Source organism: Phlebotomus papatasi, chromosome 1, assembly GCF_024763615.1.
Source record: "Phlebotomus papatasi isolate M1 chromosome 1, Ppap_2.1, whole genome shotgun sequence".
NCBI classification, from domain to species: Eukaryota; Metazoa; Arthropoda; class Insecta; order Diptera; family Psychodidae; genus Phlebotomus; species Phlebotomus papatasi.
Genome location: NC_077222.1, coordinates 16,415,601 through 16,440,184, shown reverse-complemented (window position 1 = coordinate 16,440,184; position 24,584 = coordinate 16,415,601). Strand labels below are relative to the sequence as shown.

General features: G+C 33.3%; 1 protein-coding gene and 1 non-coding gene across 2 annotated transcripts in view; both read left to right on the top strand.

The window, feature by feature from the left end:
• Nucleotides 1-24,584, top strand: part of LOC129798001 (uncharacterized) — a 139,035-nt gene that overhangs the window by 18,410 nt on the left and 96,041 nt on the right. The gene's annotated exons all lie outside the window — the stretch shown is intronic.
• On the top strand, nucleotides 14,759-14,831 carry Trnas-aga (transfer RNA serine (anticodon AGA)). Its single transcript has one exon. It is a non-coding gene; the product is annotated as a tRNA-Ser (tRNA).

Here is a 24,584-nt window from a genome sequence, read left to right as displayed (position 1 = left end):
TTCATTATCGAGAATTTAAAGTTTACCTTTAAAAATCGGTTATGTACGGACATTCAAAATCGCAAGAAACTCTAACACGTCTAAATGAAAGATCTAAAAATTTTAAGACTAATGTACTCATTTTGTTTAATAAAAATTAATTTTCAGATGATATTTCTATTACTAATAGTAGAATTTCCTATGACAATTGTGATTTTCACCATTCTTTTTTCTCAGTGTACTAAATCAATTCTATGAACATAATTCCAATGATGTTTTATTTATCGTAAACACGTTGTGAATTATATTGAAATTTGCACGCGATTTTCCAAGCACTGCAAAGCCCTACCTGTAGGCTTTCAATGCGCAACTCAATTGCTTTTTCAAATATTTTTTTTTAGTTTAATTTGCAAATATTTTTCTACATCACCTTTGCAGTCCGTTTGGTATTTTTAGCTTTGTCAAATACCAAATCAACATAATGCAACAAATCCATTGACCCATATAAACTCAACCTTAGTGGCATATCGAGGACTCCCATAGAAGCCCTCAATGCGTGTTTGCTTTTAATTAATACGACCAGGGGTGTACACATTCAGCTGCTGCAATTATCATTAGGGGAAACTGGGGCACCACCAAACACGGGGTACCACCAAACACTACTTTTTATTTCTAAACTAGTTGGACTATCTCGACCATTCCTTCAATGGACAAGCATCCCTATAGTGCCTATAAATTCCTATAGATCTTATCCTCTGAAGTCGAATATCCGATTAAAAAATCACAGTGTTTGGTGGTACCCCGTGTTTGGTGGTGCCCCAGTTTCCCCTACATAAAACGAATAATTATCGCAATGAGTGCAATTTGTCGAAAATGCCATGTTGATTATTCAACTTACTCCCCACAAATTTTTACCCCATTTCCCCATTATTTATTTTCATCCAATATGCTGTGTAGCATTACAAATAATCATCTGGTAAATTCACTTCTTTTCAGCTATATACCAACATTTAATTCACACACTGCAATTTTGTTATCATGGGAGGGATTTAACATAAAAAAAAGGGACAGATAATCCTAACCGGCTTATGTAGGTGAGATTCTTAACGTGAGCTAACTCGGAGTGCATGCAAATTCGATTTGGAGCTGAAGTTGGGAGACGCCATTCAGTTATCTTGAATCAAATTCGTGAAATTATGCAAATTTTGTATTTAAACCAAAATATCAAGGATTTGGATGAACTGACAGAAAAGTGTTATATGGGTGAAATGTAGACCAGAATGTTCTCTATAATTTTGCCGTAGAACTTGAACTCATCGATTACTCAGAAGCCAAGATAAGCGAGGTTTTTTTGTTTCTTAACTCGTTTTTTTCATCCAGAGTGCCCCAAGTAGTCATTTGTTGAACTTCAACTATATCAAAGAATTGTTGTATTTTGCGGGACTTTCCATTTAAACCCCTATTTTAAGTGTCTTGGTGGAGTAGAGGCAGTCAAATTGGCATCTGAGTGATTTCAAAGCGTTATTATTGGAAAAATCAATTTTTTCACACTTAAACGGCAAAATCGGAGTGATAGCGTAGTCTGAGCGGAAAATGATGTATGGACGAAATGTAAAGACAAATGTGCTCTACAATTATGTCGAAGTAATCATCAAAATCGGTTCAGCGACAGTCGAGATAATTGAGGTTATGTGATATTGAAATTGGTTTTTCGACTGTGGCGCCCCTGGTGTTGGTCCCACGAAGTTCAAATATTCTAGAAAGTTGTAGCATTTGGTGAGATCTTTCGTTTAAACCCTCATTCATCAAAATCGGTCACATAGAACCGGAGATATGATTTTTTGAATTTCGTGAACTTTGACCCCTCATATCTCCGGTTCTATTGAAACCACAGCGCACACACGCACCATTTTGGAAACGTCCTAGACTGGACTATAACATACTAAAATTTCATTAACTTGCACAATGCCGTTTTTGAGAAAAGTGACTTTGAATTTCGATGAATTTTGACGCTATCACAGCGCCACCTGTGGTGACTTTTTGAACTTCCATCTGAAAGTGCTCATCGAGACGAAACCAAAAAGGTAAAATTTAGGTCGCTATGTTAGTTAGAACCGGAGATAGAGGCCGGTCAATGTTCGAACTTTGACCCCTTATAGCTCGGGTCAGGGGTTTTAGATCGACTTAAGGTTTTTTTTGTTTGATAGGTATAATCAACGGCTACAACATACTAAAATTTCAGCCCGATGCACAATGGAATTTTTGAGTTATTTAACTTTTAAGATTTAAAAATTTTCTTTTTAATAATAGCGCCCCTAGCGGTGGTTTCATGAACTTGCGATGTTAGAAGGGGAAGTGGCATTTCACGAGAGCTTTCCAAAAAGCCCTCACTTTTTAAATTCTGACAATTAGAACCGGAGTTATGGCCATTTTAAGAAATTTTTTTTGGACCCTTATAGCTCGGGTCAGGGGGGTCAGAGGACCTTAAGTTTGGTATTGATGGAGAGCTCTAAGGCCCAGCTATAACATACTAAAATTTGAGCCCGCTCGATGCCATAGGGACGGAGCTATTGAGAAAACAAAAAAGGGGGGTCTTCAAAATGGCGGAAGGAGGGGTGGGGGGTGGGGGGTCAATGCACCAAGTTGCAATTTTCATCCGATATATAACCTTTGCCGAAAACCGCAAGTCGATATCTTTTTTAGTTTAGGAGCTATTAAGCTCCAAAGAGCGGCCGGCCGGCCGGCCGACCGGGAACGTAAAATAGCCACATATATATTCGTGATCAGGAAGTGCTGAAACACATTTTGGCCAAGTTTGAGGTCGATCGGACGACATGAAATTTTGTTAGGATTATAGTAGGTGAGATTGTTAAGAATCTCACCTAATAATGAAAGAGTTTTACTATTGGAAATCCGTCAATGATATTATAGTATGTAAGTCTTTTTTTTTCAAATTAAATCCATAATCTGAAATCAGGGTTTTAATTCAGAATGAGTTTGATTGATTTTTATCTGAATTTTTTCCAAAAAAAAACGTAATTAAAATAAGCAAAGCTGTTTAGGAGATGAGATTATATCATACTACAATTTAGCAATTAAAGATAAAATATCTCTGTTAACTTATTACAATAAGAATGTCGTTATGTAACTTCAAGTATCTTGCTTGTAATACGCTTCAATAGAAGCAATAACAGATATACCACGAAAGCGTTAATATTTGCAAACGTTACTTCGTCATAGAGTCTGCGATGTAACAAGTTTGTCTTTAGACAATAAACGCAATATATGAAGGGAACTTTCATGTTTATTGACTTTGACTATCATTATTTTTAAATGATGCACCAATAAAATGATTATAAAATATTTAAAAATAAACTTTCCAGTTCTGAGATAAAAAACACTTAACGATTTAAATTAAATAGGGTAAAATGAGGTAATTTGGAACCATTTACAATTTGGGACATTTGAGATTTTCTCATTGTTTCAGATGAGCTAAGAGAAAACAAAGATCGCAAAATAGAAAAAAGGCGATTAAGAAGAACAGAAACAGCTTTTCTTCCTTTGAATCTCTGAAACAGTGAGAAAATCTTAAATGTCCCAAATTGTAAATGGTTCAAAATTACCTCATTTTACCCTACTTTGTGTCAAAATAAAAGTTTTCTTATTTTGAGGCAAAAGCTAGTGCTGCTCTGATTCAATTGTTACCTCAAAATTTTCTAAAATAATTATTTTTTTGCTTTTCGTGACTAGCTTTTAAAATTTAAAAAAAAAAACGTAAAAGAATTGTATTGTATTTGTATTGTATTGTATTTATTTTCATCTTGCATTTCACATTTCCCACCTCCCATGCGTCCATCGACGTCTTAGCATTGGTGACCAACCTCCAGAGTGAAAACGATAATAATTTGATATTTCTATTTCAGATTAGTTACTGCGAATATATATTTTATCTAAATGATTTATTAGAGATCGTTTTCGGAGAATACGAATTAGCCTTTAACCCTTTAAGGACGATTGGATCACTCGTGACTTAAAAATGAAATTTTTCCCACGGCCTTCTAAAGCTGTATTTTGTCCTAAAAGGTTAGAAAAAAACGATTTTTTTCTGACCCTCAATTTTTGACCTTCTCATCCTAAAAGGGTTACACACCGATTTCAATGTTTATATCAGAACAGAGAGAAGAAATTCGATTCTACAGACTGAAATGAAGAATATAACTTCGAAATATTTTATATTATGATGCTGAGAACAATGTATAAGAATTCCGAAAATCCCTCTATTTTTCAAGTTATCCAAAATTCAATTGAAAATTCGATAAAAATTTTATACAAAATTTACTGGCTTGTAAAAAAATGTAATAATGTTTCCAAGGTCTAAACCGGTTAGGGATATCGAAAAGAAGTCTCAAAAGCAGCGCTCTGTAAACAATCAGCCCTCTTCTCTCCAATGAAATGGATATTATTTTTCAATTTATCCACATAGAAGGAATATCTACCATTTACGTAAATGGGATTAAATCAGTCCTTTTAGCGTTTTTTTTTCAATGTCAAATTAAAAAAAATCTAGAAAGCGTACTTTTTAACCGATTGCGACAAAATCCTGCTTAGTTCTAAAAAGTCCTTGAATTCCAAAGAAATTCCAAATGATTATGATTGATAAGATCAGACGTTAAATCGATTTTATTATCAAAGTGATAAATTGATTTTTCTTATTTCAAATTCTCTGTTTTAGACGAATTTTGAGGTAGCTTATTGTATTTGAAAACACCTATAAACCGGTTGATAAAAGAAAATTTAAAAACAACGAGAACCATATTTTGTACTTTGAGCTGAACTAAGAAACAGCTGGAACAAAAGCTTCAAACACGGCCTTTAGAATAAAAGTTTATATGAGTTTCCGCAAATCTTTAATTTCTAACCAATAAGGACTCACCACATTTTTTTTTAATTTTATAGCTAATTAACCGTTAAAATATAACAAGTATTGAAGACCTACCCAAAAATAAATCTAGCAAAATCTAGTGAAATCTTGCGACGCTTTTTAAAAGTACTTCTTTCTTCCTAATAAGCTGACTTTTCAATCTTCATAAAGCCTTTCCTAATTCACAAAAATTTTAGGGGGAAGTGGGGCAGCTCTGAAAGTGGGGCACCTTTGAAATTGGGATTTTTTCCTATGTATAAATGGAACTGAGCCATATCATAATGCCCAACGCACAATAACTTTTGTTTGTAAACATGTTTTTGGCATTTCACTGAGAGTGAGTGAGATATAGATCTAGTCATCTCGCTCACTCTCATAGAAAATTTTCAAAACATATTTACAAACAAAAGTTATTGTGCGCTGAACATAATGTAATTTAGTTTGTTAATCTGTTTGTGCAGCCAAAATATATCACGATAAGACACAATTTTATATAAAAATAGGTGAAAAACCTCAATTCCAAAATTGCCCCATTTCCCCCTAGTTTATATATTTAATTAAATCATTAAACCCAGAAAACTAGGTTATAAAAATCTTTGCAATAAAAACTTAGATATCTTTTTAGTTATACTTTCAGAATCAAGCACAATTTTAAAATACTATGTTGAGATCTTCTTATTGAAGATTTATTCTTATAATTTTTTATTCAAGACTTAAATCTTTGAAAAGGAGAGGTGAATGAAATTGGCTTGCTGGATATCTTATACGGACTTCAGACCTAAGGCTTGGTTATATGGCATAACAGCTGTTAATTCAAATCCGTCAAGATTTTCTTTTGAAAATTTTGATCTATGGTTGGATATTAAAATTGGATATTAAAATATTGAATTAAATTCTGAGAACTCAGGAAACTGGGCTAAACTGGGCAAAAAAAAAACTGTACGATTAACTTCTCTTACAGTTTTTTGCTCACCGTTTATCGCATTTTCGTTTTATTTCTTCAATTTCGTTATATTATTTTCACCTAGTGCCACCCTCACACTAAGGTAATACGGTAATCGAGAATTTACGTAAGAATTACAATGAAAATGCGTAAATTAACGAAATACGGTGAGCATTTTACTGTCAATGTGATTCTGCCTTTAACCTTAAATGTTCTTCATAAACAGGAGAACAAAGTTCATTTTCAAAGATTCTCCAATTCAAAGGTGCCCCACTGTCCCCTATTATATAAATTCTTTTATTTTTCTATTGTTGATACCCTCTTAAACTTTTTTAAAATTTATTAAAAAAATAAAATAATAATAAATATAATGAAAATGGTCAAGGTATATATATATTACTAAAAATGTAGATCTTTCAAAAATGCTAGGCAACCCTTTCAGGCTTCGCTTACACTCTTGCTTCGAGCACTTAGTATTTTTCCCATATTCCTTCAATGCTTCTGACCTATTTTTCTCAAAAACTGTATGACTCAAGCCTAGCTTTTAAATTATGGCATAAATAAGTCAGATATTTTCAACAATTAGGGGAATGTTGGCTTGGTTCACACAGAGTGAACCTTCAAACAACGCAAATTTTCTCTTTGTTTACAAAAAGCTAGTTCGTCATTTCTTAGCCATAAGATAGATAATTATGAAGCTCATGAGACGAGATGAGTAATGGAAAGTCAGCTCTTTGCAAACAAAGAGAAAATTCGCATCGTTTGAAGGTTCACTCAATGCGAACCATGCCTACATTCCCCTATGGAAAAATTTGAAGCGCTCAAAGCCAGAGTGTGTGCAAAGCCTGAAAGCCTTTCCCTATTAGAAAAATGCGATAAAAGCATTATAAATTTTAGCGGTATTTTAATAATTCATAACTATAATTAATACTTCAATTAAATGCTTTTAAATATAGCGTTAGAAACATGAGATTATAAAATATGTCAAACTCAACCAAAAACAAAAAAAATACTCCTGAACCTATCTCACTGATTTTTGATTTTAATTTTCACGGATATGAGAAATTACGCCTCTGGCAGTCAGTCTTTCTCCAATAGCGTATTGCCATTTAACATCAAATGCACTTAAAAAGGGATTTATAATTTGACATAAATAACCAATAGGTCAAATTTCAATGTTCACCCCCAAAAGCAATTTTGGTGGTCTGCATGAAAATTATGATAGAAATTTTGGTGGGCGATGTAATATCGATATTTTATGCTAAATGGGAAAATATTATCAGCCTGTGACATACTAAAGCCTCCGGGGTACTTTCTAATCATTTTCCCATTTCAGATTGAATTTTCGGTAGAGCTTTAGGGAATGCGCAATATTGACTTTTATTGGGAGGTCAGATAAATTTTCTGTGATTTTTAGGGTTTTGTTTCTTTTTGGTAAAAGGGAGAGGTGTATTAAATGGTAGAGAAAAAGATCGTTAAAGGAAGTATTACTAACATATTTTCCAATTGTGAACCCAGGTGTCTTCTATTGTGAGAGAAAGAAAATTAGAATACCAAATTTTTAGTACTGCAAAAAAAAACTCATTCCAAAATAAAACAATATGTTAAGAAATGAAAAATTCTCTAACTCGTCAAATTACATTTGTGAGTTGTTTTTGTGTGAAAAATTTTGATGACTGACAAAGTCTTGATTAAACCACCAGGCAAAATGGGCGCGACAAAAGATGAAAATGATGAGAAAAATAAGTTGAAGAAAATTGGCCAAGAGAATGGGGACAACGGGGACAAAAAGTTGCACAAATAAATATAAGAATAATCTTCTTTTCACTGTTCTTTGTCAGAGAATTTTCTAATCGACTTATTTTTGTTTTGCTGGAAGTTTGTTCCCGAAAAATTGTGCGACAGTCAGGTGAATAAAATTTTTTTTCCAACAGAGGTAATAGGATGATGCTGTGGGAGAGGGCTATCGTGAAAAAGGGGAGAAAGGTGCCCAAGCATAGCAATAAATAGGACGTTTGGAAGGAAAGGAAGTATAAACAGAGAATCGCTAAGTTGAGCAAACGGAATATTAAGACAATCCCATGAGCTTTTCATACCCAATCATATTTCAAATGCGTCCAATGCTCGAGGAGCTTTCGGTGTGCTTATTGCTCGCTGAGAAATACGATTAGAACCCCAAACCAAAGGCAAGCAAAAAAAATGTGGAATGGGGGGATGAAAGGCAAATAGAAAAAAAATATTTTAACATCTCAAATACGATGAGCTTAACTCCCCTGAGTGGTTTACTTCCCTGGATCTCTCAAGCTCAATGTTCTTTCTTCTGGATTTTCGCCGCATGGCTCAACGATATTGGGAGAATGGGGCTAGAAAAAATCTCCAAAGAATTGATATTGAGAGAGAGAGAGGATTCTCATAAATTTTCAACCCTTAGAATCGACATGGGAATGATTCGTCTCCTCCAGCAGGAACTTCCATTTTGACTGAGAAAATTCCTAACCGATTAATGGTCTCACATCTTCCTTTCCGGTTTCAGCTCTGTTGGAGCTTTTTGACAATATTATTATACTCCCTCAAATTGTCTCACAGAAGTGGATCAAATTTATCCCATACGGTTATACAGAGAAACCCTCTTCGTCCATCCGCAAAAAAAATACGAGAAATATGAGAAAGCCCAGTGTAGAAATATGTTGAGATGAACTGACATATGATGACGGCATGTGAATATTGTAATATGATGAAAAGTCATAAATTTTCCCCTCAAATATCGAACATTTATACAAGGCAAAGAAAAAAGGCCTTTTTCCTGCCATTCACACAATATTCCTCTCTCAGCTCCCTTACAACAACGGAAAAAAAATTCGCATCGTCTTCCTCTATAATCGTTTTTTCAATAAATTTAATATTGTCTGTCGGATGTTCACGAACGCATCGTTTATATTTATTGCGATTCCGGATTCATTCTTCAATTCTTGTTTGGCTTTTTCTTCCTGGAAGATTGAAGCATTTTGGTATAAGAAAGAGTATCATCAAGTGAATTTTTTATCATATGGAATAAATTCGTATTTATTGGAATAATTTATACAGAATACACCCCTTAACACCAATATTTCCCCATTCGAATATTTCCCAGAAGGGAAAATCTCTTGAGGAAATCATTTGTTTATTCTCTCACAACCACTCTTCAGGGGGTGAATAATTTTCTGGAGATGTTGAAGAAGGATTTTGGTGTGCAAATTGATGAATTTAGTAGATATATCGATGGAGTTTTTTTTTGGCATTGAATAAACGAGCAGTAAAAAGTCAAATTTGGTCAACAAAAAATTCGAAATAATCAGTAAAAAATTAAAAGTGGTCAGCAAAAAATAAAACATGATCAGTAAAAAGTAAAAAGTGATCAGTAAAAAATAAAACATGATCAGTAAAAAGTAAAAGATGATCGCTAAAAAACAAAAAAGAGTCAGTAAAAAATAAAGTAGTCAGTAAAAAATTAAAAATGAGCAGTAAAAATATTCAATTTGGACAGCAAAAAATTAAACATGATCAGTAAAAAAATTTGAAAAAGCAGTAAAAAATAAAAATTGATCAATAAAAAATAAAAAGTGACCAGCAAAAAATTAAAAACGAGCACTAGAAATATTCGAGATAATCAGTAAAAAATTAAAAAGTGATCAGCAAAGAATTAAAAATGAGGAGTAAAAAATAAAAAAATTGCCAGTAAAAAACAAAAAGTAGTCAGTAAAAAATTAAAAGCGATCAGTGAAAAATAAAATGTCAGTAAAAAATTAAAAATAAGCAATAAAAAATAAAATTTGATCAGTAGAAAATCAAAAGTGGTCAGTAAAAAATTAAAAATGAGCAGTAAGTAATAAAATGTGGTTAGTAAAAAATAAAAAGTGGTCAGTAGAAAATAAAATTTGATTAGTAGAAAATAAAATGTGATCATTAGAACATAAAAACTGGTCAGTAGAAAATTAAAAATGGTCAGTAAAAAATTAAAAATTTTAGTAGTAGTTTAGTAAAAAATTTCTTATTACTGATCATTTTTAATTTTTTGCTGATTAATTTTTAAGTTTTTACTGTTCAACTCGAATATATCTACTGATCAATTCGAAGTTTTTACTGACCAAATTTAATTTTTTACTGACCAAATTTAACTTTTTACTGACAATTTCTTTTTTTACTGACAAAATTGAAAATTTTACTGATTATTCGGATTATTTGCTGATCAAATTTTATTTCTTGCTGACCACTTTTAACTTTTTACTGACCATTTGTTTTTTTTACCTTTGTTTCCAAGAAGAAAATATTAAACCCCGAAATCAATAGGAAATTTCAAAAATTATAAGCATTAATATAGGAGGAAGCACGCTACTTTCGGACGATTCAAGCTTCGGACAACTTAATATTTTCAATGTTCTTAATGAATTTGACCGATGGATTTTTTCTGGAGATCTGAGGCATTTAGACTAGCTATTAAAATTTAATATTATAATGGATCAAATTAATTAAAAACATACTGAAAAAAATGAATTGCTCGAAGCTGTCCTGTATCACATGTATACATTAAAATTTAAATAAAGTATAATTCTCGATTAAAATTTAATTATTGCAAATTTTCCAGCTTAATTTTGTACACATAGCACGTTATGTATATCTGCTAATTACTCAAAATTAATGATTACACACATTACCTATTTAAGCATTAATATATAAATTAAGTTTATTAAAAAAATGCAAAGCATAATCTTTGCAAAATGTTTGTACTAGCACACTTAATACTAAAATCTAATATGGTAAGAAGAAAAATTTATAATGACTATAAAAATTTTAAATACCTCTGAAAATATATGTGAAATTCGAGAGTGAATGTCAAACTTTTTAACTCCTCAGGCAACTTTTAGTAAGTGACCAAGTTACTACAACAACTAATAACTTAGAAAACTTCAGAAATAAAAGAATTAAACGTGTTGACGTTGTTAAAGAGTAGTGGTTTGGCTTTATATGACTAGTATAATCCAGAATATTAAACTTGTTGACCTATCCAAATAACAAATTACGTAAAGTGTCCTCTACAGCATCAGTTTTTTTTTAAACATTAATGGATAAAAATCCATTGGAAACTGATTTTAAGATTACTAACCCAAAGAGCTACCTCTTTGGGACTCTGGGTACTCAAAGAAAATGTGACTAATTTGAGAAAAACAAATACAATTTGGACAATTTAGAATCGATGAAAAACCAATTCTCTCTCGGATGAATAGGTTAAGATAGGGTAATTTGGAATTACGACTAATTTTTAACTATGAAATTTTGTAACAGTTTTATAGATAAAAAAAGAAAAAAAACAGCGAAGAAGTACTTTCGAATATAAAGTATTATACTCCTTCGTACTTTTATTTTTCTATTAGGCCATCAAACTGAGAAAATTTCAAAATTTCAAAATTTCAAAATAGACATGGTTCCGAATAACCCCATTTTACCACACAAACCTATATTTGAGACAAACGGTTGAAAATTAATGAATGAATTATCCCTAATTTCTGAGTTAAGACACAGTGGGTGTCAATAGCTTGCTGCCTCATGTATGTTCAGGAATAATAATAATAATAATGCTGGCACAACATTCCATGAAGGAACAAGGCCTTCCCGCAAGTGGATTTCTAGACATGCATTATTATTTTTTCTTGTACGGGATGAGGTTGTCAGTCCCGTGCCCGTGGAATTAAGTTGCAGTGAAAGCTCACTGGCTGCAATCCGAACACCTTTAACGCCAGAAAAATTCCTGGAGACCTAAAGGGGATTCGAACCCGAAACACTTGCATCATAGAGCGAGTGCTCTACCACTTGACCCATTTAGTACAAACTGAAGGCAGATTAATATGTGCAGGAAACTTTTAAAATTTTTCTTTTGGAAATGATTTTTCTGTAATCCGTAGACGTAGATCATATTTGCATATTTAAAAAAATTAATTAATTTCATTTCATATAAAAAGAAATTTCCAAAAGTTGATCATTTTTGATGTGTCAAAAGTTTGTTGCCTCATTCGAAAAAGTAATCAAAATGATCAAAACATGCCACCAACTTAATGTAAACCAGTTACATTTTGAGAGGCAAATGGTGGGTTGATAAAGTTATTAATAGTCAATAAATTTGCAAAAAGGAAAATTTAAAAAAAATAATTTTTTCTATAATTTTTTGCATCTAGTTCCCGGAAGGTACATGAGGCAACAAACTTTTGACACCGACTGTACTTGTTTGATTCACAGCTGGAGTTTAAAAAAGTCGCAGATAGGTTTCGATAGCAAAAGACAAGACATTTTTATTTGAATAACTCTTTGTTCGAATTTCGAAGAATCTCGAACAGAGTCAAAATGTATAACTCGAGTCAAAATGTATATCTGTTTTTTCCTTTTTGTTGGGAAAATGAAAGAAACAAGGCTCATTTCCTTATAATTCTTCTCATAATTACAAAGTAATACTTTTAAACAGTATCGTTGTGTGATATTTATTAAAAAAATCTTCGCAATATGTATTGTACGAAAACTTGAATTTAAGAATTTGAAAAGTATTTGAATTCTTCGAACAACAACGACTTTTTGGGTAAATTGGTGGAAAATAAACTAGAGCAAGTATTTAATTAATTTACTGTAGCTTTGTGTTAAACACTTGTAACAAGGGGAAGGCTTTCAGGCTTCGCACACACTCTGACTTTGAACACTTCGTATTTTTTCCATAGTCCTTTAATGAATCTGACTTATAATGATATATTTTAATAGTCAGTCTTTAATAACACAATTCCTGAAAAAATAGGTCAGATTTATTAAAAGAATGTGAGAAAAATTTGAAATGTTCGAAGTTCGAAGCCAAAGTGTGTACGAAGCTTCAAAGCCTTCCTCTCCTTCAAATATAATTAATCCTAAATTATCAAACTGTTTGATGAAAAAAGCTCCATAAAATATTTCTAATGGTAAATTAGGACGAACGTCTCCCTTGAATGAAGTGTTTAGAGCCCTGAAACTTCCATAAACTTATCAATTCGGAGCTCCTGGAAAGTCCTGAAATATGTTCCTGACTTTCACATTCGAGGTCCTTTGGGAGAGAAACAGATATGGATAGTGTTCGAAAGTCACGAAGGAATTGCATTTTATGAAGTGTCTGAGTTGCATGTTGACTTTTAGGGAGAGATTTCGTGTTTCTCACCATTTTCTCCCTCGGTATAAGAATAGCAAGATTGAAAGTACAAAAATACTCTTGGTAAATCCAGATATTTTTCACAACTCCCACCACATGAACAAGTTCTCAGGCCACCAATGTGTCTCCATATATCATAAATAAATTTGCTGTGAGAAGTACATATCGAAGGGGGTTTGGTGGAGGCTGAACGAAAGAAAAAAAATGGGAAAAAATCCTTCAATTTCATCGACAAGAAAATATGTGAAAGATTACCAGTCTTCTCCACCTCTTTTGTCAATGGAATAAAACTGTCAAAAAGTGAAAGATTGACAATGCGTGCTTTTTCCCACAAAAATATCACCCAGGGATGCTGAGCCAGGAAGGGAGGGGACGTCCTGAAAAATTCCTCTGCAAACATGAGACATTTTAAAACTATAAGGAAACATATATTTCAAGGGGAAGAAAATCAATAGAATTCATCATCGAGATGATGAAGGAGGAATGTTCTTTTACTAGGAAAAGCCTTGGCACAGGAACATGTATCTAGAAAAATGTACCCTCAATGGAAAATTCATCTTTTTGCCGCCACCAATGTGAGAAAATGAATGAATTTGTGTCTCTGTTTTTTTTTTCTTCCCAGAATTCTCGCAATTTCATCAGAAAGCACCATCTTCTACTTTTTTTTCTGCTTTCTATTTATGGGTGGAACTCAAATAGAAACAAGTCACGATAAACGTGAAGAAGATGAAGACCAGTATGTTATGTGGGTGGGATAAGACCGAAAAAAAAGAGGCCACTCTGGTGGTGGAATTGAAGAATAAAAGTCTTGTTGGAAGATAAGGCATCCACAGTTGCACATTCTTCATAATTAAGTGCCACTTAGCTTTCTCTTTAACCCCTCTTCTTCACGCAGAAAAAGCAGCAAATCTCATTTCAGGTTGATACAAAATTATTCCCAGTGCTTTTGATCCCATTCCACCTAGTATCACATTGCAAAAAGCTCATGGACCGTCAAAAGCTGTAATTCACCCAGGAAAACACACAGAGATAAGGATTTTTGGGGATGGCACGATATATATATAAAATTTTCTCTGTAAATAATAACTCTGCACGCGAAACAAAGAAAATGGGTGGAAAATTTTCCAGAATGACACAAAAGATCCTTCTCTGGGGGTCAGTGTGAAAATGTTTGTGTGCAGAGATTTGTCGTCTCTTGTCTCATCCAACTATCTGACCCTATACTCTATCTCAACCATCCCAACATCCTCAACCTATAAACATATCAGCAGTCTTCCCCAAAACCTTTCTTCGCAGCCTTCACAGCACTTTCCCAGTATTATTTTAAACAACACAACTGAATTTTACTCCGGTAGAAAAGCATTTGGTTAATAAAATACTTAATAATGTTCATCAAAAAGACTATAGAAAGTATCTCTAATTTGGGACAAGATGCATTGCATATAATAACAAATGTCTTAAGTTGAAGTACCATATTTTTAATATGAATTCGATGGCTCAGAATAAGAAAAGAATAACTCAAAAAAGGCAAATTTTACTAGAGAGCGATTTGAAACTGAAACTGAAACCACTTTCACAATTAATTATTTCTAGATGGAAAACATGGGCTGCTGGTTCAATTGTACGCCTTATACCGTTTCTCAAGGCTCGCAGTGAGTCGAAAACGAGTTGAAGAGCACATGGCAATTGGTTAAGATCAGTGGCAAAGATAATCAGAGCCAGTGCCTCCATAACTCAGTTGGTAGAGCATTCGCTTAGACAGCGAAAGGCCCCCAGTTCAAGCCTGGGTGGAGGCAGGAATTTTTACCCTCCTCCACCCCCAGGTCCCAAGCTCATTGAGCTTATCTAGGACTGGGACAACTCCGTCATTGTGCATTAGGCGGTACATGCTTTAGTAAACACACATGCTAATAAAAATGATTGAACAAATAAATAAATAAATAGATACATAAATATATTTAAATAAATAAATAAGGCACAAAACAAAATGCATGTGTTCATCTGAGGCTATGTATCCTATAATCGGTACGACCTAGTAGAAACTGTAGATATGCCGCGGCGCATGAGACTGCTCCCCGATACATAACCTATTGACCGCTCCAACGGTACAGAGCCTCACGCAAATCTTAAATAGATATAGGGTAAGTGTGCCAAATTCCGGCCACCTTTTTTGTTCCTCGAATTTCCATGAACTTTTAGATTTTACGTACTCTAAAGATTATACAATGCAAAAGAATAACAAAATATGTAGCTTCGACAAACGAGATGACATGAAAAGATATTGGAAGAATTCCCGAAGGGCAAGAAACTATGAGAATGAAGGTGGCCGAAATAGGGCACCAAAGCTATGTCTATATTTTTATTCATTTTAAAATGTATTAAGAATAATTTTAGAGTAAATAAAGACGGTAAACTCTTTACAAGGTTCCAAGCAACACTCTTTAAGAAGAGAGAATAAAAAATCAATTTGAATTTAAAATATTACATTTCAAACTTGAGACTTTGGCGCTTGCATGCAACTATGCCGAAATTTGATACACTTACCCTATCACAGTCTTTAATGAATTTAGCCAAAGCTCTAGGTACTCTTCTATCGTGGTTGTCGAAAGCGACTCCCAGCAAATCCCTCACACTTCTCCTACCCTGGCATGATCTAAGTAATGGTTCTTTATTTCCTCTATACTGAGGACAGTAGAACATCACATGATCAATGTCCATGTATGTATTGCTGAGTTCACATAGCGCAGAATTACTAATATTAATTCTAAACAAGTGAGAATTAACTCTGAAGTGATCATATTTTGGTAAAATATTTTGAAAATTTAAGTTTCGAGTTGTTTAACGTCACTCTGGTTAGCTGTCTGTCTGTAAGAATATTACCACCTCGACAAGTATCCGGTATCCGGTTAGAGATAGAGGCTTGGAATCTTCGGGGGACCCTCTCATGATTCAACCTTGGGACCAATAACATGCCGCTCAATTTACCCTTACCCTTCTCAACCAAAACCATGTTTTTTAAGATTGCTCGAAAACGCGTCGTGCGATTTTTTTTCATTTTTGGATATGTCTTACAGGTTACCCAGACGCGTACATTTCTTCCTTACATGAAAATACCATTGAATCATTCCTATTAACAGTTTTTCAAGGTCAAATATTAAATAAGCGTTATACAACATGTTTCTCAACCGAATGGGGTCATATTTGGGGTAGTTGAAAAGGTCCTAGAATTCCTGAAAAGCCTGGACCGATTCCAATAGGTTACAAACCGGTACTTTTGCCAAAAACATTTTACTAAAAAATGGAGAAAAAAAACCGTGTTTTCCTGTCTTGAAAGAATAAATCAATCATAAAGCAACCAGATGAAGTTTAATCTTCCTATTTCGAATGCCATTTCTCACGTTAAGGCTTCTATAACTTTTCTTAAAGTTATTTAGAGTTTTTTTTTTATTTCAAATAGATTCTAGATGTCTTCATCCTATAAAATACACCATACTCTCTCTCAACATAATCAAATATAATCTAAGTTAATTTTATAAATGATTTTAAGTTCAGCCTCCTCAAGAGGCATAGAAATCTCGATTTGAGATGAAAAATGTTCAATTTGGAATTTGGATATTATAATCCTCTTAAAGAAGATTACCCCAACCATTTAAAATTGTTGTAAAACACAAGATTTTTCTAATGAAAAATAAGCCACGCCCTTTACAAAAATTAATTAAGAATCTTTTATGAAACTTCTTCTAAAGATTACTTTAACTTTCTTCCAATGTTTCTACTTAAAACAGTTAACTTTCCAAATTATCCCGTAATATTTGATAAATTTTAATATTTCTTTAATTTTGAATTAAAACGGTGCTCCTGGATAGTTCCCGGGGACTGATTAATCCTTCTATCACGAGGATTAAATTAAGTGTCGAAAGAACACGCAAATAATGTCGGCAAGTCCGCTTGCCATTGATGTGGCTAGCCTTTGGGCATAAACTTGAGGGAAACTGGGGCACCACCAAATAAGGTAAAGTACCCTTACTCGACCGGGTTCCTGTATTCGACCGGTGGGTCAATTTTTGAATATTCGATGGTGAATTTCATCAATTTTTATGAATTTGTCACTGATTCGTATTATTTAAAGAATAATTGACCTATTAATGTTAGATCATACACAAAATATTATAGCAAAAATAATTAAATTGAATAAATAAATCTACCGGTCGAATAGAGGAACCGGTCGAATAAAGGGTACTTTACCTTACGCGGTAGTACCAAACAGTAATTTATTTCTTAACTACTTGGACTATATCAACCATTTCTTCAGTAGACAAGAATGCCTATAGTGCCTATAAATTCCTATAGGTCTTGTCCTTAGAAGTTGAATATCTGACTAAAAAATCGCAGTGTTTGATGCTATCCCGTGTTTAATGGTGCCCCAGTTTCCCCTAATTTTAGACCTCGACACGATTAATTATAAATCCATATTGTTCTTAGTCGACTTAGAATTCTATTACTCGGAAAGAAAAGTTGTTCCTGTAATCGAGTCCTACTTCTTGTGAAAACTTAAAGGTCATCCATGTCCGCGTGACAGAATAGTATGGAGTGGAACCGTTATTATGTAATGAGTGTGATACATTTGTTTAGGGGCGGAGCCTGCACGTTAAATTTCATATGAAAATGCTATTTATAAAGTCTATCTGAAGATTTTGTATTAACTCCCAAATACCAATTAAAAATTTTAAATTTCATAACTATTAGCACGCTGAGTTTAAAGATTATGTGTTTGTTGGGAACTTTAATTTTCTATAAATCCTAAAGGGGTGTGGCCTAAATTATCAATGAATGGAACTTACAAAGGCTTAGTGTGTCCCAAATTTATCTACGGGACATTTTTACTTTCAAATTTAATCAATAAAATTGACCTTTAATTTAATTTAAATTAATATTTATACAGAAGAGATTAGCAAATATAATTTAGGACAGGTAATTAGTTTATTTTAAACTATGCATGTAATCGTATCCATTAATTCAAATATTTTGCCAAATTTAATTATATTGTAATCAATTCATATTGTTGAAATATTCACAGTATTGACAAATAAATAATTGATTTGATTTAGAGCATTTTGTGCGATAGTTGATCTCTGCGAAACATAAAATATTCATAGAATACAACGTCATATAAACGTGATTTCAATTGAGTGCCTCCAATAGTGTTTCAAAATTCATCAATAAATTGAAAGCTTATAGGATCAATAAGCGAGAGATTAAACTCTCAAATATTTCATACTTGTTTACAATAAAATTAAAACGTTTGGTATAATGAATAGTGGAACAATCAATAGAGGGTATTGTAAAACAAGAAAAAATTGGAATACCGCATCAGAAATTACGAATTGGGTTTAAACCAACTTCATATGGTGTCACACGATTGTTTTTGATCATTTCATTATCAAAATCTGTTGCTAATACCAAAAATTCCATAAATAAAAAGATTCATTGACTGATAGTCGTCATTTATTGTTATTTATAAATATTTAATCCTCATTCAAATCGTATTAGGGGAAACTAGCCTGGCTTTAATTGTTCCAGATTTTAAATATTTCAATTTTCTCTTATTTTCCAAATAAAAATTAATTTTATTAACAAAGCTTATACAAAAGAGTTAAAAGTATTATTTAGGGTTTATAGGGTAAAGTGTCCATGCTTCGTACGACACCAATCCCAAGATTCGTAATGACTAATTCTGAATAAAGAGGCTCATCGCACCTATAATTTAGAAACTATGATGGGAAAGTTCCCAGTTTTAAAATATTGCACAGTCACATTTATTAAATACTTAGAAAAAAATTATTCATTACGAAGCTTGGGGTCGTACGAAGAAGGAGCACCTTTTCCTAGATTTTTTGCTTTGGGAAATAAGAGAAAAATTGAAATATCCCAATGCTCGCATATTCAAAAGCAGGCCACATTCTCTTCTAGTCGGACGATTAGTTTTGTACTATACTTTGGATTTGCATTATTATTATCCATTGTCATGCTAAAGTTACGAGAAAGGTAAAAATACTAAAATATCGTAAATTTAGGCATATTTTGCTTTCTTTTTTATACTGATTATTGAAATATTCTTTTCGTTTTTTGAGTTAGGTAAAAAAACATATGAATAATAAAAAATTAAATTTGGTTGACTTCAGCAAACGTTTTAGATCTGGAGAATTTCACAAAATCAATATCCACGTCCTTTTCTTTCTCAATACTTTTGCATATGTCTATCCTATTCCCTCGCACTCTTCTTCTTTCAAACATCACACAAAATTCAATTGAGCTCAATCTAAATTGAGGTGCGAAATAATGGGAAAGACATATTCAAAACGTTTGAGAAACGAAAAGATAGGAATTTTGATTTCATTTGAAATTTGATTCTGATTGATCTAAAAGACTTGGCGGAAGCATAGTGGCTCCAGCGCACCTTTTATATCAGGCAAATTTCGTGAAATCAAATTTCACAAACGTTTTGATATCTGCCTCATTCTTTCGCACTCTAAAATCGATTGATTTAAATTGAATTTTTGTGTAAGAAGAAGAAGAAAAGTGCGAAATAGTGAGATAAACATACGCAATAGGTTTGAAAAGGAGATGCAAATTTCGTGTTCATGAAATATTCCTAATTTAAAATGTGTATTTGAGCCATAATACCTCTCGCACAACTTTTAGATCAGTAAAATTTCATAAAATCGAAATTCGCGTCCCTTTTTTAAAAGATTTGTATAAGTCTATCCCACTCTTTTGGTCTCAAAATTATAATGAAAAAAATTGAATTTGTCGAAGGCAGCCAAAATCCCGAACGCTAAAATTCCGAAAGCCAAAATTCCGAAAGGGCCAAAATCCCGAAAGCCAAAATCCTGAATTTTCATAATCCTGAAAGGGATGAAATTATATGGAGGATAATGTGTGGAAAAATTTCCCAAGACACAGAAAATTTTCCTTTACCTCCAGCAAGCGCGGGTGCAATCGAGGGAGTAGCTATGACACTTTTTAGAATTCGGGATTTTGGCTTTCGGTTGGCTCGTGCGGGATTTTGGCTTTCGAGATTTTAGAGTTCCGGATTTTGGCTTTCGGAATTCTGGTGTTCGGGATTTTGGCTTTCGGGATTTTGACCGGGACCATAATTTATTATGACGTTCAAAAGAAGAAGAGGATTTTAGACTCAGTGGAGGAGTGGGAGAGGCATAAGGAAAGCTTTTAAGAAAGAAAGGGATGTTAATTTCGATTACTTGAAATTTTCCTGAACAAAAAGATGTGCTAGGGCCATAAGAAAATAAATTCAGGCAGTGAAAAACAAAATTGATCCAAAATTAAAATTGACAAGTAAAAATTAAATTGGGTCAGTAAAAAATTGAATTTTGATCCGCAGAAAAGCTATTTTACAAGTAAAGATCTAATTTTAAAAAAAGTATTATCTAAAATTCTTCCAAACAAAAAAGCCACTTAATTTTCCCTTTTTGGACACTTGCATAAAAATATCAGTAGCTTAAAAGTTCCAACTTGAGTACTGATCAAATTAGGTTTCTTGCTGACCAAGTTTAATTCTTGGCTGCTCGTAGGCTCAAATTTGTGGAATTTCTGTAGTTGCTTTCGACTTTGACAAGTCGCACCTGAACCAGTCAGGAAGCTACTCAGATAAGCATAATAATTGTAGCAGTTTGCGCAATATATCGTACAAAGTTATTAAATTAGGGAGGGGTGGAAATTGCCGAAAATTAATTAGAGCTGAAAGTTTTCAATTTTCCCAGTGCTTTGTAAATCATTAAAGTTGAGGGATGCACTTCGAGTCAACGTGTCAGAGTCAGTCATTCTAGCAAAACTGTATGCATGCATGTCACCACCCGCGAATCCCCCACAGCTATCGATCGTTTTAGGGGTTTTGGGGGGTGATAATGAACTTGATGGGAGTGTTTTTGGATTTTGATATGATGAAGGAATGTCACTGAACGACAAAGTACAACTTATATCGTGAAATTGCAGTACAAAATCCCACAACATACCCTAGAGAATGCAATATTCCACTTGATAGTAATATTAAGAGGTGAAACTTTCAGGAAAAAATGGTGAAATCATTGAAATTTTCAAAATGGAATGATTTTCTTTTTGAATCAATTCCATTTGATAAGGATATAGAAGTCAATGACTAGAGTCGAATAAACAACTCTTCGACAGGGAACCCCTATTGACACTTTTGTCAAAATGTTAAAATTTATTTAATGTATCTTATAAAATGTAAGTAATATTGCGTTTTGTCATTAATTTACGTTATTCGATAAGGATAAGTGTTCAAATTTCGTATTCCAAATGGTACAAAGTAGGGTGTCAATAGGTCCTGACACGAGTTCTTAAAGTGTCAATGGATGTTCCTTTCACTCTATATTAAATCTACATTGCGGGAAAACAAACACGGAAAATTACTTTATGAAAAACAAAACTTTCAGGAAATAGAGAAGCCTAAAATGCTTCTAAAACTCGAAAGTTTCAACGATGACAAGAAATCAATATTGCACGGAAGTCGATGGCTTTAGGCGGGAATATTCCCCACTTTGGTAGAAGAGGCACATCCCTGTCAATTGGCCATTTAGGCATCCTCCCAAAATCTACCCCATGAGGATCCCAAAAGTTTAAAGGAAAATCAGAAACGATTGAAATGAGATTGGAGTTAGTTGTGAATTCAATATCTCAATTTTATTGCTTAAACTAAATTTGCTTTCAATTTTGTTGGTAATTTCCTCTCCATAGGAAATTTTGCTCTTCCTAGGATTTTTTTTTCATTTCAATGGAGAATTTGTTGGCACCAACTGCAGAAGAATTTTATTGAGATGTTCTAAAATGTTCTGGAGATTCAGAACAAAAGGGGTCACTCAAAGTTTCTGGGGAAAGTGGGTGGAAAATTGATGGTCATGTTGAGCATGTCGCCCTAATTGGCGCATTATGTAACTGACCGTGCACTTAGTCAATTGCTGGAGTCATTTAAATATTGTTCAACACTGATAACAACCCCTACTTTGCCCATATTGTACGCCCAGTTTCACAAATTAAAGTGCACAGTGTGGCATACCAAAACAGAATATGCAATTTTGTGTGTTATATATAGCCCTATTAAACACACAAATACAAGAAATTCCATAAATAAGACCAATAATTGTTGCACTTATAAATCGATGTCTGAATATGCCCAAGTTATTTGAACACCTTCCTAACACTTCAAAATATTGATTAAATTTAGCATCAACCTGTTAAGGCTATTAATTACTGATATAGTGATTCTCTTGGTACGAGACAACGATAAATTGCAACATTATAGTTGCACACCTGAGCGATAAATCAAAGACTGGGGTAACTTATGGTGTCTATGCAATGCAAAGACCATTATTTGGTAAATTGTTTGGGCAGGAGAAGAAATTTACCTAAATGACTGTTAAGTGAATTAATGTATATTGATATTAGGTTATTTATTGTGGTCTCCATGGAATTTCATGTTCTCTTATCGGTCTCAGACTTTGTCAAAGTATTTCCTTTAACTTCTTCATTTTAAGAAAGATACAGACACCATAAAAAAATATTTGTTTGAAAAAAAAAGTAAGCATAATTACGAAAATAACTAAGAAAAAAATTATCATCTTAAAAACCTGATTAAATTCACTTGAGTAACCTAATCAAAATATTTTTTTAAATATCTCATTTTCATTTGATAACATGACTAAAATGGTAAAAATATCATTAAGAACTGGAAATAAAAGACGGTAAATTTTAAGACCCCTATTACATCGAGTTGATCATTTTCGATATTCGATAATGTTGCAATACATATTACGCAAGATTTTTCACTGATCTATAATAAATTTACATTTATTTTTTGCAAAATTGTTACATATACGGGAGCTCGGGGCAAAATGTGACAAGACGAAAATTAAAAAATTCGATATCTTGAAATACAAATGAGAACAAGGTTTCAAATTTTTATCATCGATATACAATTTTTCGAACTTCCAAAACCTTCAAGGATTAGAATAATCAACAAGGAGAACAAAAAAAGCATATTGAACTTTCTTTCTAAAATTTCTGCATTAGTCAATAGAAAAGTTTCGAATATAGAATCACAAGATCTCAAAATCTCGCGAATTCGACCAATTTTAGGATTGAAATCAATTCCTCAAATAAAATAGTGAAATATACTACAATTCCGAGATCTCGGGATCTTGTCGAATTTAGTGTCCCGGGCTTCCGGAATTCCGAGATATTCAGATATCGAAAATTCGGGACCCCTGGATATTCAAGAGTTTCGTGCTATTTGAACCCCTAATTATTTGTAGGGTTCAGAGATTCCAGGACTTTAGGTTATTGGGTTCCCGAAATTTTGGAAACCTGGAATATTTAGAGTCCTGGGATTTCGAGATTACTAGCTATTCGCAATCCTGTAATTTATGGACCCCTGTTAATTTGAGGTTCCGGAATCTCGAGAACCTAGGATACTTAAGGTCTTGGAATTTCGGAATCCCTGGATATAAAACACCCATATTTATTCGGAGTTTCTGGATTACAAAATTCCTGAATATTCGGCTTTTTGAGATTTCTGAACCTCCTTTTATTTGAGGTTTTGTAGATTTCAAGAGCCTGGGATATTTAGAACCTCGGGATTTCGAAACCACTGGATATTACGAGTACTGGTGTATCAGAATCTCTAGGCATTCAGGTTACCAGAATTTAGAGGCTCATATTCGGAGTACCCCCGAATTTCGAAACTCCTGTATATGCGGTTTTTCAAGATTTCGTGTCTTCGGGATACCGGGATATTGAGATTCTAGTGAATACCTGAAATACCATACCAGGTATACCTTACTGACTACTTCCAGATTTGCTGCTAATAATTTTATGGATTTTCCGAAAAAATTATCCTCTAGAAATTCTTTTATCAAAAATTACCGCTAGGGGTAAAACAGGCACAGATGTAAAAAAATGAAGTTCAAGCCGCCTTTTCTGTCTTTCTAAACCTGCGAAGAATTTTGAGCTTACTTCGTATTAAGATAAAGAATAAAAATCGGCAACAAATTGAAATTGTCTTTCAATTGCCATAGCACGTAGTAAAAAATATAAAAATTTCATAATTCTTAAAAATCTATATAAAATCAACTTTCAGAACACGGTTCGAAAAGCACACAGGGAGAATTGAGGCACCTTTGGTCTTGTTCCATTTAAAAGTAGGAGAAGAATCCGTATTTCAGTAGTACCCTAACTCAGAGGTGTCCTACTTCCCCCTATCCTTTCGAATTTGAAGAAAATTATCTTCAGAAACGTTATTGTGAGATTAAAATAACCGAGGTCTTGGAAATCGGGCAAAGTAGCGCGACTGATTGTGGTGGCCCAACAAGGATTCTCTTGTTAATGGTGCGTTTGTACTCACAGCTGAAGAACAACTGATTGTATACGAGAGCGTTATGCCAAAGAAAGGCATGAGTGCTCCTCGCCCATAGTGTTATGCCCATTGGTAGGCAAGCTCACTGTAGGGCGTTAAA